This window comes from Natator depressus, chromosome 6 (genome assembly GCF_965152275.1).
Source record: "Natator depressus isolate rNatDep1 chromosome 6, rNatDep2.hap1, whole genome shotgun sequence".
Classification (NCBI taxonomy): domain Eukaryota; kingdom Metazoa; phylum Chordata; order Testudines; family Cheloniidae; genus Natator; species Natator depressus.
The window spans coordinates 119,121,926-119,127,925 of NC_134239.1; positions in this window are offsets into that span (position 1 = coordinate 119,121,926).

The window sequence follows — 6,000 nt, forward strand, 5'->3', positions numbered from 1 at the left end:
AGGAGAGCTATGGAAGCAAGGGACAAAGAACTGGAGGAGAAAGAGAAGATAAAGGCTCAGCAGAATATCCCAACAAACCCTAGCAATCCTTCTCCAAGTACCACTTCCCATCCCAGAAAGTTCCCCACCTACAAGGCAGGCGATGATACTGAGGCCTTCCTAGAAAACTTCGAAAGGGCCTGCCTTGGGTACAACATCTCTACTGACCAATACATGGTAGAGCTGAGGCCGCAGCTCAGTGGACCTTTAGCTGAGGTGGCAGCTGAAATGCCTAAAGAACACATGAACGAGTATGAACTGTTTAAATCCAAGGCAAGAGTCAGAATGGGGATAACACCCGAGCATTCTCGTCGGAGGTTCAGAGCCCTAAGGTGGAAACCAGACGTGTCATTTACCCGACATGCCTACCACATTGTGAAACATTGGGATGCCTGGATATCAGGAGCAAGTGTTGAATCTCCAGTAAATTTGCCCTTCCTAATGCAAATGGAACAATTCTTAGAGGGTGTTCCTGAAGAAATAGAAAGGTACATCCTAGATGGGAAGCCCAAAACTGTAATCGAGGCAGGAGAGATTGGAGCCAGATGGGTGGAGGTGGCAGAGAAGAAAAAAACTGGTCGCAGTTGGAGCGGAGACCAGAAGGGACAACCCCAGACCACACCCTATTACCGGGGGCCGCCCAAAGCCCCACCTACCTCCCAAAGAACCCTCCAGACCCCTTATCGTCCCACCACCCCATTCTCCAGCAACCCTCCTCGCCCCCGTGACCCATCAGCTGGATGATGTTTTAAATGTAACGAGCTGGGGCATGTAAAGGCCAACTGCCCCAAGAACCCCAACAGATTACAGTTCATTGCACCGGAATCACACCAGAGGTCCACAGGCCCAGATACCTCCCAGATACCCTTGGAGCGGAGGGAAACTGAGTGTGGGCGGGAAGAAGGTCACCGCGTGGAGGGACACTGGAGCACAAGTGTCAGCTATCCATGCTTCCTTAGTGGACCCCAATTTAATCAACCCAGAGATCCAAGTGAGGATTCAACCCTTCAAGTCCAACTCTTTCGATTTGCCTACAGCCAAGTTGCCTGTCCAGTACAAGGGCTGGTCAGGAATGTGGACTTTTGCAGTCTATGATGCTTATCCCATCCCATGCTTTTGGGGGAAGACTTGGCCAATCATGTGAAGCAGGCCAAGAGGGTGGGAACAGTCACCCGCAGCCAGGCTAAACAAGCCGTGAGGCCTAGCTCTGTTCCAGAAACTTCTATCAGGACCCGGTCAGAGGTGATTGGCCTGGGGTCCGGGTCCATGTCTGCAACAGCAGTAGTGGATCCAGTCCCAGAGACCCAGACGGAACCAGTCCCAGAACCGGAACCAGCCGAACAACCAACACCAGACCCATTGTCAGCACTGAATCCAGTACTTGCAACCTCAACACCAGAGGGCCCCACCGACCCTGAACTGGCAGCAGACGATAACCCGACACAAGAGGCTCAGCCGGAGCCTGAATCCCAACATAGTGCACCAGCGGAGAGCAGTTCACAGTCAACAGAAACAGCTCCATCCCCTATATCGCTTCCAGAGGGACCAAGCCTAGGTCCACAATCCAATGAGGAACTGATGTCTCCAGCATCAAGAGAACAGTTCCAGACCGAACAGGAAGCAGATGAAAGCCTCCAGAGAGCTTGGACGGCGGCATGGAGCAACCCACCGCCTCTCAGCTCTTCTAATCGATCCAGGTTTGTTGTAGAAAGAGGACTCTTATACAAGGAAACTCTTTCTGGTGGACACCAGGAAGACTGGCATCCTCAGAGACAATTGGTAGTTCCAACTAAATACCAGGCCAAGCTCTTGAGCTTAGCCCATGATCACCCTAGTGGCCATGCTGGGGTGAACAGGACCAAAGACCGTTTGGGGGGGTCATTCCACTGGGAGGGAATGGGCAAGGATGTTTCTACCTATGTCCAGTCTTGTGAGGTGTGCCAAAGAGTGGGAAAGCCCCAAGACCAGGTCAAAGCCCCTCTCCAGCCACTCCCCATCATTGAAGTTCCATTTCAGCGAGTAGCTGTGGATATTCTGGGTCCTTTTCCGAAAAAGACACCCAGAGGAAAGCAGTACATACTGACTTTCATGGATTTTGCCACCCGATGGCCGGAAGCAGTAGCTCTAAGCAACATCAGGGCTAAAAGTGTGTGCCAGGCACTAGCAGACATTTTTGCCAGGGTAGGTTGGCCCTCCGACATCCTCACAGATGCAGGACTAATTTCCTGGCAGGAACTATGAAAAACCTTTGGGAAGCTCATGGGGTAGATCACTTGGTTGCCACTCCTTACCACCATCAAACAAATGGCATGGTGGAGAAGTTTAATGGAACTTTGGGGGCCATGATACGTAAATTCGTAAATGAGCACTCCAGTGATTGGGACCTAGTGTTGCAGCAGTTGCTCTTTGCCTACAGAGCTGTACCACACCCCAGTTTAGGGTTTTCCCCATTTGAACTTGTATATGGCCGTGAGGTTAAGGGGCCATTGCAGTTGGTGAAGCAGCAATGGGAGGGATTTACACCTTCTCCAGGAACTAACATTCTGGACTTTGTAACCAACCTACAAAACACCCTCCGAACCTCTTTAGCCCTTGCTAAAGAAAACTTACAGGATGCTCAAAAAGAGCAAAAAGCCTGGTATGATAAACATGCCAGAGAGCGTTCCTTCAAAGTAGGGGACCAGGTCATGGTCTTAAAGGCGCTCCAGGCCCATAAAATGGAAGCATCGTGGGAAGGGCCATTCACGGTCCAGGAGCGCCTGGGAGCTGTTAATTATCTCATAGCATTCCCCACCTCCAACCGAAAGCCTAAGGTGTACCATATTAATTCTCTAAAGCCCTTTTATTCCAGAGAATTAAAGGTTTGTCAGTTTACAGCCCAGGGAGGAGACGACGCTGAGTGGCCTGAAGGTGTCTACTACGAAGGGAAATGTGCTGGTGGTGTGGAAGAGGTGAACCTCTCCATGACCCTTGGGCGTATGCAGTGACAGCAGATCCAGGAGCTGTGCACTAGCTACGCGCCAACGTTCTCAGCCACCCCAGGACTGACTGAACGGGCATACCACTCCATTGACACAGGTAATGCTCGCCCAATTAGAGTCCAACCTTACCGGGTGTCTCCTCAAGCTAAAACTGCTATAGAACGGGAGATCCGGGATATGTTACAGATGGGTGTAATCCGCCCCTCTGAAAGTGCATGGGCATCTCCAGTGGTTCTAGTTCCCAAACCAGATGGGGAAATACGTTTTTGCGTGGACTACCGTAAGCTAAATGCTGTAACTCGCCCAGACAACTATCCAATACCACGCACAGATGAACTATTAGAGAAACTGGGACAGGCCCAGTTCATCTCTACCTTGGACTTAACCAAGGGGTACTGGCAGGTACCGCTAGATGAGTCTGCCAAGGAAAGGTCAGCCTTCACCACACATCTCGGGCTGTATGAATTTAATGTACTCCCTTTCGGGCTGCGAAATGCACCCACCACCTTCCAAAGACTTGTAGATGGTCTCCTAGCGGGATTAGGAGAATATGCAGTCGCCTACCTTGATGATGTGGCCATATTTCGGATTCCTGGGCAGACCACCTGGAACATCTACAAAAAGTCCTTGAGCGCATAAGGGAGGCAGGACTAACTGTTAAGCCTAAGAAGTGTCAAATAGGCCTAAACAGAGTGACTTACCTTGGACACCAGGTGGGTCAAGGAACTATCAGCCCCCTACAGGTCAAAGTGGATGCTATCCAAAAGTGGCCTGTCCCAAAGTCGAAGAAACAGGTTCAATCCTTCTTAGGCTTGGCCGGTTATTACAGACGATTTGTACCGCACTACAGCCAAATCGCCGCCCCACTGACAGACCTAACCAAAAAGAAACAGCCAAATGCTGTGCAGTGGACCGAAAAGTGTCAGAAGGCCTTTAACAAGCTTAAAGCGACACTCATGTCTGACCCTGTACTAAGGGCCCCAGACTTTGACAAACCGTTCCTAGTAACCACAGATGCGTCCGAGCGTGGTGTGGGAGCAGTTTTAATGCAGAAAGGACCTGATCAAGAATTCCACCCTGTAATGTTTCTCAGCAAAAAACTGTCTGAGAGGGAAATGATGGGATGATTTAACTGGGAATTGGTCCTGCTTCGAGCAGGGGGTTGGACTAGATGACCTTCTGGGGTCCCTTCCAACCCTGATATTCTATGAAAGCCACTGGTCAGTCACTGAAAAAGAATGCTACGCCATTGTCTACGCTCTGGAAAAGCTACGCCCATATGTTTGGGGACGGCGTTTCCACCTGCAAACCGACCATGCTGCACTGAAGTGGCTTCACACCGTCAAAGAAACTAGCAAAAAACTTCTTCGGTGGAGTTTAGCTCTCCAAGATTTTGATTTTGACATCCAACACATCTCAGGAGCTTCTGACAAAGTGGCTGATGCACTCTCACGTGAAAGTTTCCCAGAATCAACTGGTTAAAATCGTCCTTGAGATGTGGAAAATATTGTTAGTCTTTATGTACTTGGTAGTATATTTAGAGATGCATGTGTCTTATTAACTCTGTTTTTCCTAGAGCTCCAGGAAGAAATCCCAGCCAGTGTTTCACCCTAGCTGAGATTTGGGGGGCGTGTCATAAATATAAAGGGAAGGGTAAACCCCTTTAAAATCCCTCCTGGCCAGAGGAAATCTCCTCTCACCTGTAAAGGGTTAAGAAGCTAAAGGTAACCTCGCTGGCACCTGACCAAAATGACCAATGAGGAGACAAGATACTTTCAAAAGCTGGGACAAGGGAGAGAAACAAAGGGTATGTGTGTCTGTCTATATTTTGTCTTTGCCGGGGATAGACCAGGAATGAAGCCTTAGAACTTTTAGTAAGTAATCTAGCTAGGTACGTGTTAGATTATGATTTCTTTAAATGGCTGAGAAAAGAATTGTGCTGAATAGAATAACTATTTCTGTCTGTGTATCTTTTTTGTAACTTAAGGTTTTTGCCTAGAGGGGTTCTCTATGTTTTGAATCTAATTACCCTGTAAGGTATCTACCATCCTGACTTTACAGGGGGGGATTTTTTTTTTATTTACTTCTATTTCTATTAAAAGTCTTTTTGTAAGAAAACTGAATGCTTTTTCATTGTTCTCAGATCCAAGGGTTTGGGTCTGTGGTCACCTATGCAAATTGGTGAGGCTTTTTACCAAACCTTGTCCAGGAAGTGGGGTGCTAGGTTTTGGGAAGTATTTTGGGGGGAAAGACGTGTCCAAACAGCTCTTCCCCAGTAACCAGTATTTGTTTGGTGGTGGTAGCGGCCAATCCAAGGACAAAAGGGTGGAATATTTTGTACCTTGGGAAAGTTTTGACCTAAGCTGGTAAAGATAAGCTTAGGAGGTTTTTCATGCAGGTCCCCACATCTGTACCCTAGAGTTCAGAGTGGGGGAGGAACCTTGACAGTCAAACTGGTGCAAAAAGCTATGGAGACACTTCTTTCAGTGAGAGTGGCTTATTTGGTCTTCACTTTAATTGATTAGAAATTTTAATTTAAGTTTAACGTAAACCCAAATGATCCATTTCTAACCTGAATTATGTAACTGTATCTATTTAAAAACTAAATTAAACCCGTAACTTTCTTGGGTAGACAATAGGACTGGTTGAAAAATTTCCATTAAAACTAAAAGAAAAGGAGTACTTGTGGCACCTTAGAGACTAACAAGATTTGTTAGTCTCTAGGGTGCCACAAGTACTCCTTTTCTTTTTGCGAATACAGACTAACGCGGCTGCTACTCTGAAACCTCCATTAAAACTGTTTTTGGCAGAATTTTTTTATGAAAAGTGTCTGCTTTCTATGGAAATTTTTGAATTTTCATTGAAAACGTTTTTGTCTGAAAACATTTCTAATTTTTTATTTTCATCAACATTTCCAACAACTCCCCCATTTTCCAACCAGCCCTACTAGACAAATCCTAACCTCAAGCTCTTTCATGTG